This window comes from Oncorhynchus clarkii, chromosome 2, assembly GCF_045791955.1.
Source record: "Oncorhynchus clarkii lewisi isolate Uvic-CL-2024 chromosome 2, UVic_Ocla_1.0, whole genome shotgun sequence".
Lineage (NCBI taxonomy): Eukaryota > Metazoa > Chordata > Actinopteri > Salmoniformes > Salmonidae > Oncorhynchus > Oncorhynchus clarkii.
This window is the reverse complement of record NC_092148.1, coordinates 64,939,013-64,953,991: the sequence shown is the minus strand read 5'-3', so window position 1 is coordinate 64,953,991 and position 14,979 is coordinate 64,939,013. Positions and strand designations below refer to the sequence as shown.

General features: G+C 38.9%; 1 long non-coding RNA gene across 1 annotated transcript; it reads right to left on the bottom strand.

Annotated features, from left to right (window-relative positions):
- Positions 1 to 4,656: 4,656 nt before the first annotated feature.
- LOC139371921 (uncharacterized) lies at positions 4,657 to 8,982 on the bottom strand. Its single transcript, XR_011627454.1, has 2 exons — positions 8,849 to 8,982; positions 4,657 to 7,376 (listed from the first exon to the last, which is right to left on the bottom strand). It is a non-coding gene; the product is annotated as an uncharacterized lncRNA (long non-coding RNA).
- Positions 8,983 to 14,979: the final 5,997 nt, after the last annotated feature.

Below are 14,979 nucleotides of genomic sequence, written 5' to 3'. Positions count from 1 at the left end.
GTCTGAGGCAGTGCACTGTAGTAATGTTGAATAGAGGCACTCAACTGGAATGCAAAATTTTTAAGCGATAACAGTCAGACAGGGAACACACCCAGCTGTTCACACACTACTGTTTACACAGGAACAGCCAACAGCAAACTCCTGATATTCAACGGTTCCCTGTGGGTTTGACAATTTCTTCTTAGGAATTTGCCTCTTAAGACCATTTCCAAGTATAGGTATGTTAAAAGACCTTGTGTTGATGTTGGCTAATGCTTTGCAGATATTCAGAAGGTTGTGCTTGTTTTGTTGTTTTACTATTTGTCTTAAGAAAAAAATGTCCTCATCAATCTACACACAATACCCCATAATGACAAAGCAAAAACAGGTCTTTAGAATTTTTTTCAAATATATATAAGAAAAACAGAAATATATTTTTTACATAAGTATTCAGACTGTTTGCTATGAGATGCATCCTGTTTCCATTGATCATCCTTGAAATGTTTATACAACTTGGAGTCCACCTGTAATAAATTACATTGATTGGACATGATTTGGACAGGCGCATCTGTCAGTTGACAGTGCATGTCAGAGCAAAAACCAAGCCATGTGGTCAAAAGAATTGCCCATAGAGCTCCGAGACAGGATTGTGTAGAGGAACAGATCTGGGGAAGTGTACCAATACATTTCTGCAGCATGGAAGGTCCCCAAGAACACAGTGGCCTCCATCATTCTTAAATGGAAGAAGTTTTGAACCACCAAGACTCTTCCTAGAGTTGGCCACCTGGCCAAACTGAGCAATCAGGGGAGAAGGTCCTTGGTCAGGGAGGTGACCAAGAACCCGATGGTCACTCTGACAGAGCTCTAGAGTTCCTCTGTGGAGATGGGAGAAACTTCCAGAAGGACAACTATCTCTGCAGCACTCCACCAATTAGGCCTTTATGGTAGAGTGGCCAGATGGAAGCCACTCCTCAGTAAAAGACACATGACATGCCGCTTGGAGTTTGCCAAAAGTCACCGAAAGACACTCAGACCATGAGAAACAACATTCTCTGGTATGATGAAACCAAGATTGAATTCTTTGGCCTGAATGCCTAGCGTCACATCTGGAGGAAACCTGGCACCATCCCAACAGTGAAGCATGGTGGTATCACAAATCCTTGATGAAATCCTGCTTAGGACCTCAGACTGGGGCGAAGGTTCAACCTTCCAACAGGACAACAACCCTAAGCGTACAGCCAAGACAAGGCAGGGTGGCTTCGGGACAAGTCTCTGAATGTCCTTGAGTGGCCCAGCCTGAGCCTGGACTTGAACCCGATCAAACATCTCTGGAGAGACCTGAAAATAGCTGTACAGCAACGCTCCCCATCCAACCTGACAGAGCTTGAGTGGATCTGCAGAGAAGAATGGGAGAAACTCCCCAAATTCAGGTGTGCCAAGCTTGTAGCGTCATACCCAAGAAGACTCAAGGCTGTAATTGCTTCCAAAGATGCTTCAACAAAGTACTGAGTAAAGGGACTGAATACTTATGTAAATGTGACATTTCCCTTTTTATATATATAATATATATATAAATGAGCAAACATTTCTAAAAACCAGTTTTTGCTTTGTCATTATGGGGTATTACGTAGATTTATAATAAAAAAAACAATTTTATCAATTTTAGAATAAGGCTGTAACCTAACAAAATATGGAAAAAGTCAAGGCGTCTGAATACTTTCTGAAGGCACTGTATTTCCATTAGAGGAGGCTGGTGCAAGGAGCTATAGGAGGACATGCTCATTGTGATGGCTGGAATATAATCAATGGAACAGAGTCAAACATGTGGTTTCCTATTGTTTGATGTGATTATAATTTCCATTTATTCCATTCCAGCCATTACAATAAGCATGTCCTCCTATAGCTCCTTGCACCAGCCTGCTCTAATGGAAATACTTCCACCAGCCTCCTCTGATCTCCATCAATGGGATATCGTCGGCAGACAACTTGTTATCAACAAATAATGTGAACATGTTGGTTATGCAGGCAAGACATAGAATTGTTTGATGGAATATGTGTAAATATTTAGGAGTCTGCAGAATGAAGAAATGTTTATCTGCACCCCTAGCTCAAGGCAGCTGTGTTAAAGAAAGTTATTTAATTCTAAAAGTTGTTTCAAAGGTTTGGCAAGATGTTCAATACTCTAGTGATCTCCCAGAAACAGATTTTTTTTGGCTCCATGGCGGGAACATTCCTCTGTTAATACAGTGCCTTCAGAAAGATTTTACACTCCTTGACTTTTTCCACATTTGGTTGTGTTAAAAGGGGGATTAAAATGAATTTAATTGTTATTTTTCTTCAACGATCTACACAAAATCTCCACCCCAAAAATATTATGGAAAAAAAAACACTTTCGATTAGAAAAGTATTCAACCTCCTGAGTCAATACATGTCTTTCTGGGTAAATTTTTAAGCACTTTGCAAACCTGGATTGTACAATATTTGCCCATTTATTTTATTTTTTAATTCTTCAAGCTCTGTGAAGTTGGTTGTTGATCATTGCTAGATGGCCATTTTCAAGTCTTGCCATAGATTTTCAAGTCAATTTAAGTCAACTATAACTAGGCCACTTAGGAAAATGTAATGCTGTCTTGGTAAGTAACTTCAGTGTACAATTGGCCTTGCGTTTTAGGTTACTCTCCTGCTGAAAGGTGGATTTGTCTCCCAGTGTCTGTTGGAAAGCAGACTGAACCGGGTTTCCTCTAGGACATTGCCTGTGCTTAGCTCTATTTATTTTATTTGTATTTTTTTTTAAACTCCCTAGTCCTTGCCGATGACAAGCATACCCATAACATGATGCAGCCACCACCACGCTTGAAAATATGAAGTGTGGATTTGCCATAAACCCAATGCCTTGTATTCAGGACATAAGTTAATTTCCTTGCATTTTTTTTCTTCACTTTAGTGTCTTATTACAAACAGGATGCATGTTTTGGAATATTTTTATTCGCTACAGGCTTCCTTCTTTTCATTCAGTCATTTAGGTTAGTATTGTAGAGTACAATGCTGTTGATCCATCCTGGTTTAAAATCACCATTGGCCTCATGATAAAATCCCTGAGTGGTTTCCTTCCTTTCCCTCAACTGAATTAGGAAGGGTGCCTGTATCTTTTTAGTGACTGGGAGTATTGATACACCATCCAAAGTGTAATTAATAACTTCACCATGCTCAAAGGGATATTTTAAAGTATGTTTGTTTTTATCTACCAATACGTACCCTTCTTTGTGAGGCATTGGAAAACCTCCCTGGTCTTTGTCATTGAATCTGTGCTTGAAATTCACTACTCGATTGAGGGACCGTACAATTATCTGTATGTGTATGGTACAGAGATGATGTTAAACTCCATTATTGCACACAGAGTTAGTCCATGCAACTTATTATCTGACTTGTTAAGCACACTTCTACTCCTGAAGTTATTTAGGCTTGCCATAAGAAAGGGGTTGAACACTTATTGACAAGACTTTTCAGATTTATAAAAAAATGTATATATTCAAACAATTTCACTTTGAAATGATGGGTTATTGTATGTAGATCAGTGACACAAATCTAAATGTAATACATTTTAAATTCAGGCTGTAAGACAACAAAAGGTGGAAAAGGTCAAGGGGTGTGAATACTTTCCGAAGACACTGTAGAAGTTACTAGAAATCAAATCAAATGTTATTGGTCACATACACATGGTTAGCAGATGTTATTGCGAGTGTAGGGAAATGCTTATGCTTCTAGATCCGACAGTGCAGCAGTATCTAACAGGTAATATCTAACAATTCCACAACCTAATACACACACTCTAGTAAAGGAATGGGATGAGATTATATAAATATATGGAAGAGCAAGAACTATTAGAAATATTCCGTGTGGCTTACTCAAGTCCAATAAGCAGCCTTGTGCTCTCACACGTGATCTGGCTGTAGAAAAATGTTGTTTTGACATGATGCGTCTGTAGAACTACATGTTGCTCTTATTACACTTCCAGTTAAAAATAGACGTAGTCTTACTTTAGATGTCAGTGGGCCTTCCGGAGTAATGAACGTTTCTTTTCATAAAAGAAAGTCTGTGTTTTGCAAAAATAGAAACAGTATGTGACCAATACCACTAAACTAATTACCCCTGAAACGGCCTTGGGGTCACAGCTTATGGGACATTCTGAAGAGATGTTTACATATCCTGCTGTCAAAATGTGTTAATGATTATTCTTTGGTATTCAATATTGAGGTTTTTCCTGTCTGAGCTATATATCCTCAGCATTTTGTTAAGATTTATTTTATGCAAATTATTGTGTTGGATCTGAAAGTGTTTTTTGTTTTGGAAGGACACCATACTAAAACAATGAAATCTTTCTTGAAATAGGCTAATGTAATTTACCTTTTGTCTTTTACAGTGATTGAAACAGGAAGCGCATAGAAAGTACATCTGTAGTATCAAAGGAACTGTGTGCATGTTACAGGTAAGAAAAGTTTGCAGAAAGGTGTAGAACATTGTGATAGGGTCCCAATAGAAGGTCGGAGAGTACTGCTGATATATAACCATGACTTGGAACTCCAAAAGCCAAGGGCTTAGCAAAAAAGAATACTGACCAAGTGCAAATGTCACACTTCAGTAAAATTATTCAACAAGACCAAGACAGGAGGTGGATGGTTGATGGTGAGGGAGAGTACTTTTATTTGGAAAAAAAACATGGAGCCAGCCAGTGGGTAGTTAACTCTACAATGACATTTTCTGTGACAGAAAAACCAAGCTAGACATGCTTTCTATATTCTTCAAAAGAAGCATTAAACAATGGTTTTCTCACTTAGACATTTTTGGCTTAGAGTTGGGATGAGGGTAATTAGCAATGATCTAGATATAGTATGACAGCTTTGATTAAATTTACCAGAGGAAAAGCTGCCTTAACCAGAATATTCATTTCAAATAAAAGTTCTCAATAAAGTTCAAATGAATATTGTTACGAGACATAAACCCCCAAATAAATTACTTGTACATTCAAACACTGCACTGAAGATCAGAAACATTCACACTATTATCCTTTTAGAGAGGATTTTGTAGAAGAAATCAATTGCAGAGGAGAGAAATGAGGAAGGTGGAAATGTTTTAGCAACAATGCATTTAAAAGAAATATATCAAGAATACAATCAAAGAAACAAGACTACCTGTACATTATTGAAAACTACAGAATTAACTAAATCACACTCAAAATATCCTAAATTAAAATCCTCTGATGACTGAAACATAAAATAATAATCCAAACTGGACTCAAGTTTTTTATATTTGTATACAATGGAAAACTTGAATCTTACTGTCAATCTTCAACAGTAATTTATTTTAACTGCAGGCTGAAAAATACAAATCTAAATGGAAAACAAGTTAACAGCTTAAAATCATAATGTGCTCTCTGACAATGTGGCATAGGAAGATTGAACAGAACGTTTTAAGTTCCTCTAATGGTGTTACTTCAGATAACTCAATTTAATTCCATTTGAACTTCCTGGAACCCCCCCGTATGTACTCTAGTTGATAGTGTACTCTCAGATAACAAAACTGGTTAAACAGACAAGGTGACATTAAGGATTCAACACGTTTTTTATATTACTACACTACATTTCCAGAGGACCTAAAGACCACCTTATCTAAGGATGGAATGATTCTTTGAGTTATTTCTTCATATTAACTGATTCTTTAAACATGTACTTTTGTTTCAATCAAAAGTATTCCTCATGTATTAGACTATTTAGAGTGACACGTCACAGGTGCCTTGAAATACCTGAGTTGATGGGTAACTTTTGTCCAACAATGTGTTTTAATTGTAGGGGTAGGCTAATGTAAAGCTTCTGAATGTGAAAGCATGCACTCCATTTACTGATGTATGGTCCAATTAAAAGGCACTGTACATACACATTGGCTGTTCAATTGCTTCTAAAACCAAAGTTTGCCAGTCCATTGGTCAGTGTATTATACTGCAACTGTCTAAATGGTGGGACGTTGTTTGGGGTTTCAACTTTCTTAATTATTACAGGAAAGAGGTAGGTGCCAATTTCATTTGAAAGTAATCTGCATACATTTTATATTACAACAGTCATAACCCCCTCTTCTCACACTATTTCTTCTATCAACAGCTTAAAAGCATTCATTTTGTAAGAGTAGTTAGTTATCCATGATTATTCCTTCACTTAAAAGAAATATCTATCACACATCAGTCTAGTCGCAAAGCCAATCATTGTGGCATGGAACCAATCAAATAATTAATTCCACAAGTTCTGAGTAAATGTGGAACATGCCACGAAAGTCCTGGGTTAAGGTTACCATTTTTAATAAGCCTGTGTAAGCAATACCGGGATTTGCCTGTTATGTGTAATTACATTCACTAGAACACACCAATGACCCGGTCTCGGAACATGTCTGGCAAGGTAATAATGGTAAAAAAAAAGATGAGATACTGTTTGTATATTCAAATATACATTGATATATTTTACAATCCAACTTTGAGAAACGTACATGTATTTCCAAAATCATACAAAGTATATTCTATGACCTGTTCTTCAATATACTTGTTTGTCATTGTGACCAAACATATGCACTAGAAACCTTATCCAACCCCAGGTTAGAGATAGCAGCAAAATGGGAGACTCTCAAACACATACAGTAAAAATATGCACCCAAACAAACTATGAGACAGAGGACAGAAAGCCTCAGACAGTATACAGTGTATGCACATTTGAGTGGTTAGTGTAACATTTGGAATAAGAATAATAAGACAATTAAAATAATCTTTGCAACAGACGAGTAAATAAGTATTTATATAAAATATTATTCTGAGGATTGTATCTTATATTATTAGTGAATAATATACCATAAGCATTACAGGACGGCAAAAGGATTGCCTTGCAGACAGCAAAAGGATTGCCTTGCAGACAGCAAAAGGATTGCCTTGCAGACAGCAAAATGATTGCCTTGCAGACAGCAAAAGGATTGCCTTGCAGACAGCAAAAGCCATCAAATGTTCTCTATGTATTTTATTTTTGCTTAAAGAAGATTCAAATTTACTGAGCTAGCCCCAATTCACAATCTATTGGCAACATCCCTCTGAAGAGGAACCTTCTGCGTTGGAAGTGTCTGATGTGTACAAAAGGATTGTAAATACAGCATGTTTACAATCAGAATACATTCTAGAATACCAGACCACAGAGGTAACCTTTTCTGCAGATATCGGTGAGATCGAAACTTGACTAGACTTGACAAAAGTTACCAAACACTGAAGACATCAGGAGACTGCATTAGGCCACATATCCTTGGGTTGTGTTCCCACTGGAGAAAATGTTGGGATTAAAATCCAACATCCTCTGTTTAATGCTGGCATTCACCTAAAAAACAAATGACAATACATAATTACAGTAGTCTACATAGAAATGTGCATTGATAGGTTGGTGTGAAATGGTGCTAAATTGTAAATAGGGTAGAATCAGACAGACCTGGCTTCCTATTCAATCAACACAAGCTACCAGGTTTCAAATAAACCTTTTTACAGGAGAAAAACTGTTTATAAATACTAGCTATTGATTTACCACTCCTCTGTTTGCTTTTGTAAGTCTACTGTCCACTGGGTATGGGAGAGTTTGACTTGTAAGCATAGAATGTCAGGTAAACAGGAGTCCATATCTTCATCACAGGAAGTTGTGACCGTGTCAAAGAACAATTGAAAGGACGGAAGGGAGAACCCTAATGTTAACACCTGAAATGTTGCAACACATGAAAGCATGTGACTTTATTGTGCAGTACTGTTTCCATTTCCCCTGGTATTTTAGAAACAATGGATACTTTGTAGTACTTCAAAGAATTTGGTAACATGGTTCTAGGCTAGCTGGTACTAAATATTACATAGTGGTTCTTGTATTATTGAAGCACAATGAAACAGACATGTGATTTGTGTTATTACTATGTAATTACAATTGTTGCATGTTATTTCTTAGCTTATAGCTAGTAATTACGTTACCCTGAAATAACACCATAGGTTCAGTCAACATTAAGAACTTCCCAAACCATGTCAGATGGATGATATTGAACGGATACATTTGAGCTCAAACAGTTCCCCACTTTCATGTTCATCGTAATTTAGTATTTATTAAGCAGACAATCTAAATATCCCAGGTTCAAACATTTTCTAAATGTGCAATTATGGCAAAAGCAACGTGTGTGGCTGTTCCGCACAGAAAACCTTTAATGATGAAACATATAAGGGAAAACAATTATTGTAACCTTGTAAAATGTTTAATTACGCTTAAGCACTGGCAATGAAAGTAGTGGAGATTACACAAAAAAGCCAATATAACACATTTCTGTATGCTCTAATTGTGTCCTTATGTTTTTAAACTGAGATGGTATGAAGAAGGGCCTAAGTACACATCCTTTTTGCATTACAAACAGAACATACCTCTGAGGAAGTTGCACATTCATGGATGGGACAAAAACATAACTATAACTTGAATCTAATGAGTTAATCAATTACACTGAAATAAATGTATGTGGCGTGGGTTCTTATACAGGGCAGAATTGGAGACAAAATATCAAAAGTAGATTGTAGACCTACTTCCTCTCTGATACGTTCCTTTGGATATTTTGTCTCAAATTCCACCCTATATAAGAACCAACCCCATGGACAATTGGTTGAGTAAGTTCAAATATAATAGTATTAAACATTGATGATAGATAAGGGACGTTTAGGTTTTAATCTTTTCAAAAATCAGAGGCCCTGCTGTCCAGGGATTGGATAGCATGGTCACATTGGGATTAGGACGCCTGGAACTGATACGAGTAGACCCATAACAGACCTACCTACCTGTACTTGACATCAAAGAGGGTGGAGTCCTCTTCTTCCTCATTCTCCTCATTCAAAGGAGCCATCTCTACTCGCTCTGCTGGTGTAGTGATTATGTCATACTTTCGTGTTTTCCTTATTCTCCTTCCAGATCTATGACAAACCAGAGAAGGGTTGTGATAATGAGACAAGGTGCTGGCTAGCGGAGTAGAAAACTTGAAAATAAAGGAGAGATGCACACTCTAGGAGCTACTGCCCACCTGCCACACACACATTGCACACTCTAGGAGCTAGGCCTACTGCCCACCTGGTGTGGGAAGTGATTATGGCATTGCTGATGTAGCCTAATGTAGTGGTGTTTAACATTAGATATTTTAACATTTAGATATTTCCAACAGCAATTACTGACACAATATGATAGTTGCTGCAATTGAGAGAACACATCCCCCACTTGCCAACTTTCCTATTACATGCTGCATGACATAATCAATAAGGAGGATCTTTATGAATGCTCAAATTAGTTGTCTTATAAGAATAGTATAGCATATTACACAAGGACTATTTAATTAGGATAATTCAGTTGGCTATAGTTATTGGTATGGTGTAAACATAAATCAGCTTACCTGATCACTTTGATGACCAAGCACGTGATGAGAACAGCTGTTAGCACGCAGATAATAATTACAATATTTTTAAGAGTCGGAAGATATTGTAATATTGAATACATTCTTGATTCGGTCTGTGCATGATCTGTAATATTATTTGACAAATCCCCTCCATGGGGGGTTGGTGTTGAATTTAACTGCGTTGCGGGTGAAGACACAGTTTGTGGTTCACCTATAACTTTCCATGCCGCAGCAATAACCAAAGTGAATATTAAACTGTATGAAACCATCCTGCTTGAAAGAATACGAGTAAATTGCTTGTGAAAATAATCGTCGTTTCTTTCTCTCTAAATTTCTTTCACGAAGCCAAGGAAGATATGCGATTCAAGATTGGCGATGATGATATTCTGTGACATTTCAAGGAAGTGTTTAAAATTGCGCATCCACTCGTCAAACGAACCGGTTCCTTAAAACGGTGTAAATAGACTATCCATCTGTATAACCTAACAATTATCTCCTGAATTAATATCTCCTGAATGGTCGCTGCTCTCAGTTTTTCCTAGCTGCTGTCAAAGCCCGTTGCTTCTAGTAGCCTACAATCCCTTCATGATTTCATTTGGAATGCGTGCAGGGAAAAGGGAGGAGGATTATCTACAGCCGGAAGAGCCCTGTGTGTGCAGGCCACTGTTCATACGTGTGTGTCATGAACAACATTAGCGTGAGCAACAATTGTGGAATCAGCGGATCGCCTTCAAAATAAAAGTTCCTAATTGAAACTGATGCAAACGGATAAAAATAGTGGAATCATGCCACAATTGGACTCGAAAATGCTAAACAAAGTTGGAATAGTGTTCTAGAAATCAAACAAAAGAAGTTCTAAGTTGCCAACTTTCCTATTACATTCTAAGTTCATTTGAAAAACAAAATGTAAACATCAGTTAAAATCGTACTGTAGTGGTGTTTGAATTCAGAATAGCATTGGGGGCATTGGCTACTTATATGCACTGTACAGCCTGACCTATGGATTGTGCACCCATGAAATGGGGTATCAGCCCATTGTCCATTGACCCCGGGTTTATTCGACAAAAGCAATGTCGCAATAAAAAACATTTGCGATATGTGTAATGAAAACGGCAGATATAGGATAAACTTTCTAAATATCGACAACATTTTTATTTGTTCAACGGGTTGATTTTTCTTTTGTCGAACTTTATTGCGACAAATAATGGAAACGTTTTTTTTACTGAATCATTTTGAAGATACGCATGGCACGTGATGTCATGGGTAATTTTAAAGCCCCTGTAAATTTGGACGCGTGAGGTTCGACTTCAAACAAGGAAGCGGAATAGAATCCATCGGTCTATATGGTAGGCGGTTTTAGAGACAGCTGTGCTGGACTGTGGTCGACATGGATGATAGTTCTGATGGTATGGTTGGGGATGATGAAAGTCATGGTCCGGGATGGTCTGTTGTGAAAAGTAAAATAAAAAAGAATGGCACGTGACAGTTCTAGTGTTGCGCCGTGAAGAGGGTAATGGTAGCGAAAAACAAAATACATGATGTCTCTTAATGGAAAGTTGTAATCATGTTTGATGCGACCACGGGGTCTCATTTACACCCTATTCGACTAACCAATGCCGTTAAGAAAGAGATAGGGGAAGTCACATTACCCCGATTTATTGGTAATGGTAGACTGTTAAAATACACTGCTCAAAAAAATAAAGGGAACACTTAAACAACACAATGTAACTCCAAGTCAATCACACTTCTGTGAAATCAAACTGTCCACTTAGGAAGCAACACTGATTGACAATACATTTCACATGCTGTTGTGCAAATGGAATAGACAACAGGTGGAAATTATAGGCAATTAGCAAGACACCCCCAATAAAGGAGTGGTTCTGCAGGTGGTGACCACAGACCACTTCTCAGTTCCTATGCTTCCTGGCTGATGTTTTGGTCACTTTTGAATGCTGGCGGTGCTTTCACTCTAGTGGTAGCATGAGACGGAGTCTACAACCCACACAAGTGGCTCAGGTAGTGCAGCTCATCCAGGATGGCACATCACTGCGAGATGTGGCAAGAAGGTTTGCTGTGTCTGTCAGCGTAGTGTCCAGAGCATGGAGACGCTACCAGGAGACAGGCCAGTACATCAGGAGACGTGGAGGAGGCCGTAGGAGGGCAACGACCCAGCAGCAGGACCGCTACCTCCGCCTTTGTGCAAGAAGGAGCAGGAGGAGCACTGCCAGAGCCCTGCAAAATGACCTCCAGCAGGCCACAAATGTGCATGTGTCTGCTCAAACTGTCAGAAACAGACTTCATGAGGGTGGTATGAGGGCCCGACGTCCACAGGTGGGGGTTGTGCTTTACAGCCCAACACCATGCAGGACGTTTGGCATTTGCCAGAGAACACCAAGATTGGCAAATTCGCTACTGGCGCCCTGTGCTCTTCACAGATGAAAGCAGGTTCACACTGAGCACATGTGACAGACGTGACAGAGTCTGGAGACGCCGAGGAGAACTTTCTGCTGCCTGCAACCAGCATGACCGGTTTGGCCAGTCATGGTGTGTGGTGGCATTTCTTTGGGGGGCCGCACAGCCCTCCATGTGCTCGCCAGAGGTAGCCTGACTGCCATTATGTACCGAGATGAGATCCTCAGACCCCTTGTGAGACCAAATGCTGGTGCGGTTGACCCTGGGTTCCTCCTAATGCAAGACAATGCTAGACCTCATGTGGCTGGAGTGTCAGCAGTTCCTGCAAGAGGAAGGCATTGATGCTATGGACTGGCCCGCCCATTCCCCAGACCTGAATCCAATTGAGCACATCTGGGACATCATGTCTCGCTCCACCTGCACCACAGACTGTCGAGGAGTTGGCAGATGCTTTAGTCCAGGTCTGGGAGGAGATCCCTCAGGAGACCATCCGCTACCTCATCAGGAGCATGCCCAGGCGTTGTAGGGAGGTCATACAGGCACGTGGAGGCCACACACACTACTGAGCCTCATTTTGACTTGTTTTAAGGACATTACATCAACGTTGGTGTTACAGATACAAGTATCCTGTGTGTGTATGTAACCTGTGTTCTTTTCTCTCCTTCTCCCCTCACAGGTGAAAATCCTCACTCCCCAATCAGTCACCAATCAATAATCAATCAGAAGACACTCCTCCTCCTGTTTCCTATCCAATCACAGTTCCTTTCCCTTGGTTTAAAAACCCTGTCAGTTGTTTGCTCTAGAGCGCAATCTATCTGTAAATGCCATGTCTGTAGATTGCTCTGTTTCACTCTCTCTTTATGTATTGAGCTCTCTTTTGTTTGAGCACCTCCATATCACTTTGTCCTCACCTGTGAGTATTGTTTTTGGTTATGGTGTTTGTTTGCTGGTGGGAAAAGGGGGAAACAAGACAAGTCACCCATGGGCATACACTACCCGTAGGTAAACTTAGTTAAAAACACTATTTAGAACTGGGCGGACCACCCACTGTATTTTTGGTTAGTTAGTTAGCTGTTGTTGAAATAGGCTAGTCTAGCTTAGGGGTGTTTTGGATGCTTATTGTTTCTTTCCTTGGGTCCAGCTCAGCCCCTTTTCATTACCGTGCGTTTTCTAATAAACCATGTGTTTGACGGTAATTTAGTTGTCTGTGGTTATTTCGTTCTCACTTTTACTTTTTCACTATTATAATGAGTTATGTTACAGGTCTCGTTACCATCTCCCCTAGACTGTCAGGCCAAAAGGGATTCGTAACAGTTAGATCTGCCTGTAGTGTGGTTTTCCACTTTAATTTTGAGTGTGACTCCAAATCCAGACCTCCATGGGTTGATACATTTGATTTCCATTGATCATTTTTGTGTGATTTTGTTGTCAGCACATTCAACGATGTAAAGAATAGTATATAATGACAATATTTCATTCATTCGGATCTAGGACTTCTGACTTGCCAGCACACATGACCGTCCTCCTGAATTTTTTTTTTTACCAGTCGGCACCACCCAAACAGCTAGCTATTCGCCGGCACAAGTGGGGACACTTCAGGCTGAGGACTAAGTTTCACCCATCCCCATGTGCTACATAAGCAAGGGGTAGTGCAGTGTTAGAACACAGTTACAGTGCCTTCAGAAAGTATTCACACCTCTTGATTTTTTCCACGATTTGTTGTGTTACAGTCTGAATTTAAAATGGATTAAATTGAGATTTTTTTTGACCAATTGCCTACACACAATACCCCATAATGTCGAAGTGGAATTGTGTTTTTAGACATTTTTACAAATTCATTGAAAATGAAAAGCTGAAATGTCTTGAGTCAATAAGTATTTAACCCCTTTTATGGCAAGCTTAAATTAATTCAGGAGTAAAAAAATTAATATTTGAAAGGAAATTACTGTTATATCGAAACTCGCTCTAGCCCATGCCTACACCAATCCAATGCTTTTATATTTGTTGTCAGTACTGAACGAGCGCTCCTGTTTAATCCCACTTACATTGCCTCTAGCTGGATCCTGCAAACCTTAACCAGCAGGTCATAGCAGGCCGGAATGAAGAAAACACTACATGTTACGCATTCATTTGCAACACAAATAAGAGTATATATTGTTTACAAGCTGATACATTTTGTAAGGTTCCACAAAAGTTGCAGGTTATTGAACAAACATATTAAATAAGAAAATCTATAACCAATTGCGCTCTAATAGACACTAGATGGCGGCATTTATTCACCATGACACTGGGAGGTGTCCCAACTGTTCAAGGGGTGGAATTTCACTCTGGGATGTGCTGAAGCACTAAGTAAGTTTATAAGAATAATGTCCTGCATTGTGACTTGTAGAATAACCCTTAAATATCAGACCATAAAGGTGATTACCAGGTAGTTTTTGTCAAATATAATTTAATGCTGGCAAAATATAGATGTACCAATGTTTTCTAGGTGCCCGGTTACATTACAACTTGCCTGTAGGCTTACTGTGTACTTTGAATTGTGGAATGGTGATGACTATGGGCTGTCAAATGCTGCTTTTAGATCTATTTCTGAATTTTACAGAAATATAATATAGCTTTGTTTGACACTATTGGTTTTATCAAAATAAAATGTCTGCATAGTTGTTTTTATCAGATCTGCTGTCCGTTTGGAATTCATTCTAAGTCGGACACCAAGGCCGAAAACTAATCAATCTGGTTACTGTTTCCTGGACACCTGGTATTCAAACAAGTTAATGAGGGCTTCAGCAACAATAACTGACAGGGAACTGGGGCCTAGTCTTTCAGTCTAATACAAGACAAGCATTACAGTTAAAATAATCCAAATCTACATAAATAGGCATATTGATGAGCAATTCTTAATTTCTAAAGCATGTGTAAACAAGCACTTATAATCAGTTACCATCATGATTTTATAGGCCACTGTAAAAAATATAAGCTATATTTTCTAATGTCTAACAAAATAAGTTTGATCAATGTTGCATTCATATCTCCTCTGTCCATTACAATGTGCGGTGTCCTTCTAGATTTCAGCAGTAGAGCTGACCCCTAACCAGTGGTGTGTATTCATAGATG